This window comes from Callithrix jacchus, chromosome 4 (genome assembly GCF_049354715.1).
Source record: "Callithrix jacchus isolate 240 chromosome 4, calJac240_pri, whole genome shotgun sequence".
NCBI lineage: Eukaryota > Metazoa > Chordata > Mammalia > Primates > Cebidae > Callithrix > Callithrix jacchus.
In genome coordinates, this window is record NC_133505.1 from 32,288,047 (window position 1) to 32,302,197 (window position 14,151).

General features: G+C 37.0%; 1 pseudogene; it reads left to right on the plus strand.

The window, feature by feature from the left end:
* Positions 1–5,475: 5,475 nt before the first annotated feature.
* Positions 5,476–14,151, plus strand: part of LOC144582386 (acid phosphatase type 7-like) — a 33,168-nt pseudogene continuing 24,492 nt past the window's right edge.

The window sequence follows — 14,151 nt, forward strand, 5'->3', positions numbered from 1 at the left end:
GGGAGGGTGAGGCAGGTGGATCATGAGGTCAAGATATAGAGACCATCCTGGTCAACATGATGAAACCCCGTCTCTACTAAAAATACAAAAAATTAGCTGGGCATAGTGGTGCATACCTGTAATCCCAGCTACCCAGGAGGCTGAAGCAGGAGAATTGCCTGAACACAGGAGGTGGATGTTGCGGTGAGCTGAGATCACGCCATTGCACTCCAGCCTGGGTAACAAGAGTGAAACTCCATCTCAAAAAAAAAAAAAAAACCCTAGAAGAAAATCTAGGCAAAACCATTCAGGACATAGGTGTAGGCAAGGACTTCATGACAAAAACCCCAGAAGCATTGGCAACAAAATTCAAAATAGACAAATGGGACCACATCAAATTTCACAGCTTCTGCACAGCAAAACAGTGATTAGAGTGAATCGGCCACCAACAGAATGGGAAAACATTTTTGCAGTTTACCCATCTGATAAAGGGCTGATATCCAGAATCTACAAAGAACTACAACAGATTTACAAGAAAAAACAAAGAAGCCTATTCAAAAGTGGGCAAAAAATATGAACAGACACTTTACAAAAGAAGACATACATGAGGCCAACAAACATATGAAAAAATGCTCATCATGATTGCTCATTAGAGAAATGCAAATCAAAACTATGTTGAAATACCATCTCATGCCAGTTAGAGTGGCGATCACTAAAAAATCTGGAGACAACAGATGCTGGAGAGGATGTGGAGAAATAGGTACACTTTTACACTGCCGGTGGGAGTTTAAATGAGTTCAACCATTGTGGAAGACAGTGTGGCGATTCCTCAAGGACCTAGAAATAGAAATTCCATTTGACCCAGCAATCCCATTACTGGGTATATATCAAAAGGATTATAAATCATTCTACTATAAGGACACATGCACACGAATGTTCACTGCAGCACTGTTTCCAATAGCAAAAACCTGTAACCAACCCAAATGTTCAATAATGATAGACTTGACAAGGAAAATGTGTCATATATACACCATGGAATATTATGCAGCCATCAAAAAAGATGAGTTTATGTCCTTTGTAGAAACATGAACGAACCTGGAGACCATCATTCTCAGCAAACTCACAGAACAGAAAATGAAATATGGCATGTTCTCACTCATAGGTGGGTGTTGAACAATGAGAACACATGGACACAGGAGGTTAGCACTACACCCTGGGGTCTGTTGGAGGTTGGGGAGATGGGAAGAAATAGCATGGGGAGAAATGCCAGATATAGGTGAAGGAGAGGAAGGCAACAAATCACACTGCCATGTGTGTACCTATGCAGCAATCTTGCATGTTCTTCACACGTACCCCAAAACCTAAAATGCAATAACAAAAATAAAATAAAAAAATAAAAAAATTGCCCAGTGTGGTGGGTAACGCCTGTAATCCCAGCACTTTGGGAGGTCCAAATGGGTGGATCACGAGGTCAAGAGATCGAGACCATCCTGGTCAACATAATGAAACCCCGTTTCTACTAAAAATTCAAAAAATTAGCTGGGCATGGTGGCACGTGCCTGTAATCCCAGCTACTCAGGAGGCTGAGGCAGGAGGATTGTGTGAATCCAGGAGGTGGAGGTTGCAGTGAGCTGAGATCACGCCATTCACTCCAGCCTGGGTAACAAGAGCAAAAACTTTGTCTCAAAAAAAAAAAAACATGCTAAGTGAAAGAAATCAAATCCCCCCCAAAGCACATATTGTATAACTGCAAGTTACAAATTGTCCAGAACAGGCCAATCTATAGAAATAAAAAGTAGATTAGCAGACACCAAAAAATAGAGGGTTAGGAGAGATGAAAGTGTTCTAAAAATGACTACAGTAATTCTTGACACAACTCTGTAAAAATACTAAAACCTACTGAATTGTACACTTTAACCAGGTAAATTATATGGTATGTGAATATCTAAATAAAGTTGTTATTAAAGAAAAATGTACAGTTTTTCCTGTATCTTTGAGTCTTCATTCTGAAAGTTTCTGTGTCATGTCAAACTGTGATTGCATAAATGTGTGTGTCTTTTCACCTATTTATGTGCCTTTGTTAGTTGATTTTCAGTGAACCTTCACAGGGTAATATGAAGTCATCCCTCCCTCCTACATGCACTGCACGTCACTCTCCTGGTTTACTTTTTCCTTTATACATGGAGTGGGTCTGCTAAAAGGTCTGTATTTTTGCATTGATTTCTTAAACTCTTGAATGAAGAATTTCCCTCTTATGTTTTCTTTCCTGGTATGAGGAAACTGAAAAAGAGCAGCCCCTGATATGTAGAAGGGGGTCTGTCACTCACAGAAGGTGTCACAGATCCCCGATCCCAAGCAAGGTTCACCTGACACCTTGATAAAGCAAGACAAGATGAGGGCCATTTACAAGATTTTCCAAGTGAAGAGAAACTCAAGAACACTGTGCCACACCCCAAAATACCAGACACTTCGCTGACTTGGTCAAAATGAGTGACATCCACCTCATTCCCAGTAGCAGCTTTTTCCTGGCCATTGGCTGCCCTCTTCTAGATAAGATTCATTGAGATATGGAACAATAGAAAAGCCTCCTCCATCAGAAGGTATCCAACTTAGAGCGACACCCCCACACTGTCAGACACTCCCCCAGATCACCCAATCACAGTCCATATCCTATGAAAGTTTCTTTTGATTCTGTCCTTCTGAGACCAACCACAGCTCCTCAGGCTGTGCTCCTCTCTCATCTTGAATGTAATCAACATAGCTTTATCTAGGTTGGCTTGGTTCACAGGGGAGTTACTGTTGGTCTTGTTCTTTTTGGACTCCGCTATGAGACCAGGCCCTGGATTACCAAGGACCCTGGTTTTTCTTTTTTTATGACAGCCTCTGTACACCTGGACATGTTGCTTCTAGCACCCTGAAAGCTTCTTGTGGGCTAAGTGAGGAGGGATGTGTGCCCAACCATACTCCTGGTACTTACTGTGGCCCATGTTAAAAATCATTTCATAAAATCTTCTTAATTAATGGAAAGGAATCAATGCTTTCTAATCTGCCTCAGATGTTAGTTGAACCACTGTAATAATATATATTTTTGGTAATAATATTTTTGAAAATAGTTTTAACTTTTTCAAGTAGTCAAAGAATTGTTTTCAGAAAAATCTTTCAGAATAAAATAGCATTAAGCCTTCAAATGTAATGGTGCAAAGAAACTCCCAATTATTCAATCTAAGTTATTTGTTTTATAGGTAAATTATAAATATTCTTATAACTTCTGATATTCTTCAAAGTAAAATTTTGGAAAAAGTAAAATTGTTCAAAATATTCTTTGAAATATGCCATAAATTTATTTTAAAAATGGTTACCAAAGGCAATATTTTTATTTTAGATTCGTGGGCTATGTTTGCAGTTTTGTTACACGGATGCATTGTGTGAGGCTGAGGTTTGGGTACAGATAATACCATCACCCAGGTAGAAAGCATAGTATACAGTAGGAAGTTTTTTAGGCAATGTCCTCCTCCCTCCCTCCTTCCCCCTCTGTTACTCCCCAGTATGTACTGTTCTCATCTTTATGTCTATGTGTACTCAGTGCTTAGTTCCCACATGTAAGTGAGATCATGCTGGATTTGGTTTTCTCTTCCTGCATTAATTTACTTAGGACAATGACCTCTGGCTGCATTCATGTCATTTTATTTATTCAGCCCACTGTTGACAGCCATGTAGATTGATTTCATGTCTTTGCTAGTGTGAATAGTGCTGCAGTGAAGATAAGAACACATGTGTCTTTTTCGTAGAATGATTTATTTTCTTTTGGGTATATACCTGGTAATGGGTTAGCTGGGTCAATAGTAGTGTTTTTATTTTAATTTATTTGAGAAATCACCAAACTGCTTTCCACAGTGGCTGATCTAATTTACATCCTCACAAACAGTATATAAGTGTTTATAATGCATAAGTAATAATACATACATTATAATGTATAAGTGTAGGTATACATAAAGGTTTGTAATGTAGATTTTATTTACAAGCCTGTGATCCTTTTTTTATGGATAAGGTGTTAAGATTAGGCTGAAATTTTGAGCTGGATGCTTATTGTCTCTAGTAGCATTTGATAAACAGACTATCATTTCTCCTTCCATGCTTTTATACCTAGTCAAAAACGAGTTGAGCATAATTGAATGGGTTCATTTCTTGTTTTTGTTATTGTGTTCCATTGATCTGTGTATTTATCTCTCCACCAGTATCATACTGTTTGATTACTGTAACAATGAACTAATGTTGCATTGAACTGAGCACAGAAAATCAACACCAGAACAAAAGTATGCCAAATTGCAGGGTTTATTGCCGGCAACCACAGAGGACTTGTGTCTCTCCAACCCATCGCAGAGAAAGAAGGGTGACAAGACCTTTTTATACCCGTAAAATCACCTTGGAGATGAGGGGAGAGGATGGGGTGAGGGGCTTCAGACACTCCAAGGGCCAGTGGATTCAGATCACCTTCTGGGGGGAGATGAGGGTGAGGGGGTTCCGGACATTTTGAGGGCCAGGGGACTATTCTGATTGTCACTTAAGGAGTTCACAGATGCTAAGATTAGCATTCGTTTACACATCATCTGGGTAGGGGTGGGATAAATAGATTTCCAGTTGCTTGGCATCAGGATGGAATTATCTGGGGGTGCTTACTCTGGGAAACAAAGGCCAGCAATTCTGGCAGATAAGAGAAAATATGCAGCTTTACCTCTCTTTGCATCCTGCAAATAATCTAGCAGTTTACAGAAACCAAGGTTAGCAGTCCTTGTGAGGAGAATGGAAACATTTTTCCCATTTTAAAATGGCAGTGTACTGGTTCTAATTCTAGGCCAGCTATATCACACTAAATTTTAATATCTAGCAAAATCATCACTGTCGTTTGGTTATAGTTTGCTTGGCCTCACCAAATCTCCTTTTGCAATCTGATTTTTAGGTACCAGAATGAGCTAACTTTATGGCTCAAACTAATAGGACAACTTGCTGAAATCTGGCAGCACCTCCTCTAGAGAATCCCTCATCTCTCCAAACTTGGTAGAGATCTAAAGTTTATTTTGCTTTACAGCTCCTTTTTTTTTTTCTTTCTGGAGTTTTACTTGCTTACAACAAGTAAGGCAAGATTTCCTGTTTCCATGACAACGGAAGGCAGGTAACATTTTTATGTATTATGAGCTCCTAGTAGAGAAGACAAGTTCGAGGTTATATTTTTCTTGTTCTAGGATGGTAGAGAACAGTCTTCAGCCTGAGATCTATCCCTAGGTAAGTAGCTGAACTGCAGTTTTGCCTTTCCTGAAGTTTAACCTCCAGCTAATCTTAATTTCTCCTTACAATTATAGCACTCATTTCTGTGATTGTTTTGCTTAACTGTTGGTTCTTTTTGTGTAGTTGTTTGTTTATATTTTTGTTGTTTTTTTCAGTCTTTCTCTCATTGGGTTAGACCAACTGTATCTGACTTGATGAAGAAAGTTTCGAATTATGGGGAACAAGACCTTTTACATGGGTAAATTCCCTACTTTCCCCACAAAAGGTGGTGTGGTGGGAGAGAAAAACAGCCAGCAACATAAAAGGAGGAAAGGCTTTTGATTTTGACTACTAAAAGGGCTTTATTTACAAAACAAGGCCACCTTTTTACTAGTGACACAGATCTGAAGAGCAATGGCTATTATCCCATGCAGTAGTTGGATAGCTAAGATTCTTCTTTTCCACCATGATAGCCTGGGTTCATTTCCTAAATCAATCATGTTTCAGCTTGATATTTGGTACTTCTGAAATAGCAGGAATTTGCCACAGCTTAAATATGGTAAGAATATTAAAAAATGTTTTTGAAGTAGCTCATTGGTTAAAGTCAGCTTAATTAAAAGCAAACATTCAAGGTGTGTGTATGTGTGTGTGTGAGTGGGGGGGCACACTTGCATGTCTGTATTTACAATATCTTCTTTTTCTTTCTAGGACCTTGTCTTTTTTTTAAATTTTTATTTATTTTTTATCTTTAAGATTGTCTTTTTTTGAGCAGAGTTTTTCTCTTCTCAGTTAACTGAATTCCATTTTCTTCATTTGCTTCTGTGCTCTCTCCTTTCTCTTGCAGTCTGCTGCATGAGTGACCTAAAATAGTTTATAATAGCCTGGAGTTTCTTAAAGAAAATGGAGAAAGTGACAGGCTTCCTTTTGGGAAAAACCTCTGTTTTTTTTTCTTGGGGTAAACAAATAAGTTCATCTCAGCTTTTAAAATAGTTGCTTTTGTATTGTGTCACCTGAATTTTTAACTAAAATAGCTATTGCCACAGAGGCTAGCTACTTTGGGTTTTTAAGAAAGAGTGTAGTTTAGTCATTTGAAGTGTCTTCGATTAAATTTTTTTTTAATTTTTTATTGGATTTTAGGTTTTGGGGTACATGAGCAGAGTATGCAAGACAGTTGCGTAGGTACGCACATGGCAGTGTGCTTTGCTTTGCTTCTCCCCTTCACCCACATTTGGCATTTCTCCCCAGGCTATCCCTCCCCACCTCCCCCTCCCACTGGCCCTCCCCTTTTCCCCCCAATAGACCCCAGTGTTTAGTACTCCCCTTTCTGTGTCCATGTGTTCTCATTTTCCATCACCCGCCTATGAGTGAGAATATGCGGTGTTTCATTTTCTGTTCTTGTGTCAGTTTGCTGAGGATGATGTTCTCCACATTCATCCATGTCCCTACAAATGACACAAACTCATAATTTCTGATTGCTGCATAATATTCCATGGTGAATGAACTGTAAAACATCATGTGATCTAGTCTCATTATTTTTTTTTCTTTTGGAGATTAAAGATTCAGTGTGGGCTCTGCCCAGAGCTCAGAGATCTAGTTAAAAGATAGGTAATCCTCATTTAAATAGAATTGGTCTACACAATCGCATGAAAGATTTCTATGATTTTATGTTTAATTTGGCATTCATCTTTAATCTCCATCTAGCACCAGCAGACATTTTCTCTCTGTATCTTAAGATGTAAATTTTGTTATATGATATTCACCTGAGTTGTTTTCTTTAATATGCAAATTTAAGGCTATTTAGCAGAAAACTGCCTAGGGTTGTAAAACAGGTTATCAAGAATTTGAAAGTCTAACAGAAACATTTATCTTGGAACCTCAAGAGAAGGAGAATTCACCTAACTCATAAGCATTTCATAGTACAAATTCATGGCTGGGTTCAGCTTTTCAAAAGTCTTATCTGAGACTTACCCTTCTGTACAACAAATTTTCATCAAAGCCAATTTAAAAATTCTATGGAAAATATATATATTCTTGCTGCACTGCATACAAATAACAAGGTTAAGTGTAATAAATCAAATCAGTCCTACTACAATTTGTCTTCAGTAAAAAATAAGAAAGTGGAGAGAAAAATTATTAAAAAACTATAGTACATCTGTGTTTAAATTCTAATCTCTTCTAATATTATTCAATTTTTTCTATTTTCTACAGTTTGGATTGAATTCTAATTTTTCTTGGATACAAGTTTGTAAAAAACCATTTTCAATTTTTTCCTTCTTTTTTCCCTTTTGTTTTCTAATTTGTAGTCAACAAAAACTAAGCTGTGCTTTTGCAAATCCCTTTGAACTAAAGCTGGACAACTTAAATCTCAAAAGAAAATAACAGCAACCCATTGCCTATATTGATTTTTTCAGAATTGTTCTTTGGTTTGTTGTTGTTTTTCTTTATTTCTCCCTTTATTTTCTCTGCATAAGACATGAGACTTTACAATCTGCTAAAAATGGACTTGCCTAATAACTCGGGACCTACCCATCTAGAAATAAATTATTCTAGCCATGAGAGATTAGATGAAACTTGTGACCAGAGACTTATTTTCTTTAAAATGCTTTTCCCATAAGATTTTTAAAAAAGAAAAGCAGGAAATGTAAAAGAAAGATAAATCTCGGGGCCCCAAAATCACTAAGGTAAAAGAAAAAGTCAATCTGGGAACTTCTTAAGGCAAAGGAGCCTCCCATTCCATTCAAAATCACCCTTCTGCTCTCTGAGATAAATGGGTCTGATTGCCTTCTTTGAAGAGGCTAATCAGAAACTCAAGAGAATGCAACTGTTTGTCTGTTACCTTCCTATAGCCTGGAAGCCCTCTCTTGGCTATTTCTGATTTCTCTTCTTTAACTTTAATTGAGAAATAAGAGTTTAATATATTTCTGGTGTACAAAATGATATTTGTATGTATGTACACATGATTGGATAATTAAATCAAGCTCATTAACTTGTATTACTTCAACGTATTTTATGTGTGTGGTGAGAACAGTTGAAATTTACTTTTTTAGCAATTCTAAAATACACATTACTACTAACCTACTCACCACACTTGCAACATCTCTCAAAAACATACTTCCTTTAACTGTAACTTGTATCTTTGACCATGTACCTCCACTCTCTCCCACCCCAGTCTCTCATAAACACCATTCTACTCTCTGCTTGTATGAGTTCAACTTTTTTAGATTCTGTATATAAATGAGATCAGGCAGTATTTGTCTTTCTGTACCTGGATTATTTTACTCACCATAATGTCCCTTAGGTTAGTCCATGTTGCCCCAAATAGCAGTTTTGTATTTTTTTAAGGCAGAACAGTATTTCATTATTAATACACACACAGCACACACCACGTTTTATTTATGTATCTTTCAATGCATAAAAACGCAGGTTTTTTCCCCACATTTTGACTGTTGTAAACAGTGCTGTTATCAGTTTCACAAGTGAGAGTGCAGTTATCACTTCACCGTTTTAAATCCTTTGTATATATACTCAGATGTGAGATTCCTGAATCATATGGCAGTTTTATTTCTGATTTCTGGGGGATCCTCTATCCATTAGAGATGTACTCATTTTCATTTCCTCCAAGAGTGTACATCTTTTCCCTTATTTTTATATCCTCATCAACACTTGTTAACCTTCATCTTATTAATAAGAGAAATTCTTGCATGCATGAGATGATAACTTCTTGTGATTTCACTTGCATTTCCCTTATAATTAGTGATATTGAACACATTTTTATATGTCTGTTGGCCATTTATATCTTTCTTTGAAACATATATTCAGGTGTCTTGACCATTTTTGTTATTATTATTTTTATTTTTGCTATTGAATCATGTGAGTTCCTTACAGGTTTTGAATACTAACTTCCTAGCAGATGTATACTTTGTGAATAATTTTTCCAGTTCTGAAAGCTGACTCTTACTCTGTCAGTTGCATCCTTGTGCATAAGCTTTGTATTTGAGGTAACTTCCATCTGTCTATTTTTATTTTTGCCTGTGCCTTTGTGGTTAAATAAAAAAAAATCAGTGAATAGACCAGTGTTGTGGAGTTTTCCCTCTCTGTTTTCTTCTTGTAGTTTTGCAGTTTCACATCTCACATTTAGGTTTTTAATTCATTTCAAGTCAATTTTTCTATATATTGTAAGATAAGGTTCCAATACTATTATTCTGCATGTGGATATCTAATTCTCTCTATATCCTATTTTAAATAAATTGTTTTTTCCCCATTGAGTGTTCTTAGAACTATTGTCAAAAATTAATTTACAGTCAATTGGTTGGTTTATTTCTGGTTTTGTATCTTGTTGCATGGGTAAGAGTGTTTGTTTTTGTGTGGTATCATGTTGTTTTGATGACTGTAGCTTTACAGAATATTTTGAGAGCAGGTAGTGTGATGTCTGACTTCGGCATTGTTCTTAACTCATGACTGTGTTGCCTACTGTGATTTCATATAAATATTAGGATATTTTTCATTTGTGTAAAAAATGTCATTGGAATTTTGATAAAGATGGCATTGAATCTCAGGATTACTTTGAGTAGTATAGACATTTTAATAATTGATATTTCTTCCAATCCATGAATAGGGAAACTCTTTCCACTTATTGGTGCTAATATTTCTTTTATTAGTATAGTTTTCAATGTACAGATTTTTTACTTTTTTGATTAATTTGAAACCTGTCTTAATTTTTAAAAATAACTATTGTATATGAAATTGTTTTATTGATTTGTTTTCAGATAGTTCACTGAAAACATGTTGAAAAGCTAATGATTTTTATGGCAGTTTTGTATTTTTTTGGTGGCACTTAGGTTTTTGTACATATATTGCCATGTCTTCTGTAAACAAGGACAATTTTACTCTACTTTTTTGAATTGGGTGTCTTTTATTTCTTTCTCTCACCTAATTTCTCTGGCAAAGTTTTTTAGTACTAAGTTGAAATAGAAGAGATTAGGGCAGATCTCTATGTCTTGTCCCTGACCTTAGATATAAACATTTGACATTTTCACCATTAACTATGATGTTAGTGTGGGCATGTCATATGTAACCTTTATTGTGTTGAAATAAACTTTTTTGTAATTCAACAAATTATAAGGATATTTAATTTTTTCAAATATTTTTTCTGCATCTATTGATATGATCATTTGGTTTTGTTTTACATTCTGTTAATGTGGTGTATCCACAGGATGCAGGTATTCGGTCATCCTTGCATCCTAGGGATAAATCTCTCATAATCAGTGAATAATTCTCTCAATGTGCTCCTAAATTCTGCTTGCTAATTTTTTGTTGAATATTTTTGCATGCATGCTCCCGAGGGTTATTGACCTATAATTTTTTTCATGTAAAGTTTCCTTTCTGGCTTTAATATCAGCATAATACTGGCCTCATAAAATCAGTTTGGTGTATTTCCTCTTCTTCAGTTTTTGGACTGTTTGAGAAAGTTTGCTGTTATACTGTATTACTTTATGAACTTGTTCAAAATTAATATTAAAATGCTAAACAATTATTGTTAAATACATTCCAGGAAGTGTAGGAGGCAAAAAGTATCAGACAGTGTCATTAGAGCAGAAACCAAGCAATCCACCAGATCTTCCTTAGAAGAATATTCTTATGGAATCTATAGACAAGAGACCATGAAGCTTCATGCAGCTTCCTTCCATGGAGATGGATTTATAGTATCCTCATACTAGAAAGAGCATTAATGTCTGTGAAACTAGACATACTATGTAGTAGGTTCAAATTATAAAAGGCTTTCGTGTTTCTTTTCTGCTCTGATAGAGCATGCCCTAAGATTCAAGTGCAATAAATTAAATGTGTTAATAGAAAATAATCTTTCAATATTAGCTACAGTAAAGAAATTATGCAAAAAATTATATAACATATAACACACTTATCAATTTGAATAAAAACACTAACAGATCAGTAGTACCTAGTGATTATAGAAACAGGAAAAAGGGGATTGGAAAGGCATTTTAAATGTATTACTATGGTGCCTCAAGTACCAGAGCAGGACCCCATGCTTACCCCAGTCCCGGGACTGGGCAGTAGTGAAACTGGGAGCCCAGTGCAGCTATCTGACTCCCAAAGCACACACTCAGCCCAAATTTTCCTGTGCCCTGAGACACTCTACCCCTGCTACCTGCACCTCATCAAATAATGGCCTGTTTTTTCTGGCCTTCAGGATGATGCTTGCCTACTAGGTTAGGGGCTGCAACCATCAGGATGTAGAGAAAGCTGTGGGGGCATTGGGCCACATCAAGGTTGCCTCCCATTTCCTGCCTTGTTGGAGGCCCACAGCCTCAGTCGTCACCACTGCAACAAGACCTGACACAGATCAGGGCACCATGGTGACAAGTTCTCTGCAGCTGGCCACAAGAGAGCCTCTGCCAACCCTCCACCTATTTGCTAAGACCCCACCATTCCTCCTCACTGACCTGCTCCACTGAATGAAACCAGGTGAGGATTTGGCTTGAAATGTCTGTTTTTAGATTTTTAACAGAAAGGGTTTCCAAACTGCTGCATACACATCAGTTTAACTCTGTAAGTTGAATTCACATATTGACAAAAATTCTGTTAGATAGCATCGTTTTTGTTTTAGAACCAGATATTTCTCACGCCAGCATATACTCCCATTCACTCTGGAATGTCCAAACGCAGCCCTAGAAGAAAGTATTTCTAACTTGCTGAATGTAAACATAGATTTAACTCTCTTAGTTGAACGAATACACAGCAGAGCAGTTTGAAAGATACGTTTCTTCTGTGTTTTAGATTCAGTCTTACTGCTATTTGTTATATGCCAGGATTTTCCTGGAAATGTTTGTTTTTAGATTTTCCACAGAAAAAGTTTCCAAACTGAGGCATACACACCTCAGTGTAACTCTGTACGTTGAATGCACACATTGGCAACCATTCTGTTAGATATCTTCCTTTTCATTTTAGAACCAGATAGTTCTCATTACAGCACATACTCCCATTTACTCTGGAATGTCCAAACACAGCTTCTAGAAGAAACGTGTTTGTGACTTGCTGAACCAAAACATAAATTCAACTGTCCTAGTTGAACAAACTAATAGCAGAGCAGTTTGAAAAACACGGTTCTTCTGTGTTTTAGATGCAGTCTTACTGCTATTTCTTATATGTTGAAATTTGGCTGGAAATGTCTATTTTTAAATTCTCCATAGAAAATGTTTCCACGTCTTATGTTTAAGTCTTTAATCCATCTGCACCATAAGAACCCTAGAAGAAAATCTAGGCAAACCCATCCGGGACATAGGAGTAGGCAAGGACTTCATAAAAAAACACCAAAAGCATTGGCAACAAAAGCTAAAATAGACAAATGGGACCTAATCAAACTCCACAGCTTCTGCATGGCAAAAGAAACAGTCACTAGAGTGAATCAGCAACCAACAGAATGGGAAAACATTTTTGCAGTTTACCCATCTGACAAAGGGCTGATATCCAGAATTTACAAAGAACTCAAACAGATTTACAGGAAAAAAACAAACAAGCCCATTCAAAAATGGGCAAAAATATAAACAGACACTTTACAAAAGAAGACATATATGAGGCCAACAATCATATGAAAAAATGCTCATCATCACTGGTCATTAGAGAGATGCAAATCAAAACCACATTGAGATACCATCTCATGCCAGTTAGAATGGCGATCATTAAAAATCTGGAGACAACAGATGCTGGAGAGGATGTGGAGAAATAGGAACACTTTTACACTGTTGGGGGGAGTGCAAATTAGTTCAACCATTGTGGAAGACAAGTGTGGCGATTCCCCAAGGCCTTAGAAATAGAAATTCCATTTGACCCAGCAATCCCATTACTGGGTATATATCCAAAGGACTATAAATCGTTCTACTATAAGGACACATGCACACAAATGTTCATTGCAGCACTGTTTACAATAGCAAAGACCTGAAACCAACCCGAATGCCCATCGATGATAGATTGGATTGGGAAAATGTGGCACATATACACCATGGAATATTACACAGCAATCAGAAATGATGAGTTTGTGTCGTTAGGGACATGGATGAATCTGGAGAACATTATTATCAGCAAACTGACACAAGAACAGAAAATGAAATACCGCATATTTTCACTCATAGGCAGGTGATGAAAAATGAGAACACATGGACACAGGGAAGGGAGTACTAAACACTGGGATCTATTGGGGGGAAAAGGGGAGGGCCAGCTGGGGGGAGAGCTGGGGAGGGATAGCCTGGGGAGAAATGCCAAATGTGGGTTAAGGGGAGAACGGAAGCAAAACACACTGCCATGTGTGTACCTATGCAACTGTCTTGCATATTCTGCACATGTACCCCAAAACCTAAAATGCAATAAAAAATTTAAAAAAAAAGAAAATGTTTCCACACTGCTGCATGGACACATCATTTTAACTCTGTAAGTTGAATGTACACATTGACAGCCATTCTCCTGGAAAGCTCCATTTTCATTTTTGAACCAGATAATTCTCATTACAACATATACCCTGAATTCACCCAAAAATGTCCAAATGCAAGTCCTAGAAGAAATGTGTTTCTAACTCGCTGAATCAAAACATATATTCAACTCTCTTAGTTAAACAAGCAGACAGCAGAGCAGTTTGAAAGATACTTTTTTTCTGTGTTTTAGACACAGTCTTACTGCTATTTCTTATGTGCTGGGATGTGGCTGCAAATGTCTGTTTTGGATTTTCCACAAACAGGGTTTTCAAACTGCTGCATGTACACATCAGTTTACCTCTGCATGTTGAATGCACACATTGACAAAAATTCTGTCAGATAGCTCCGTTTTTTATTCAGGACCAGATATTTCTTATTACAGCATACACCCCCATGCATTCTGGAATGTCAAAATGCAGCTCCTAGA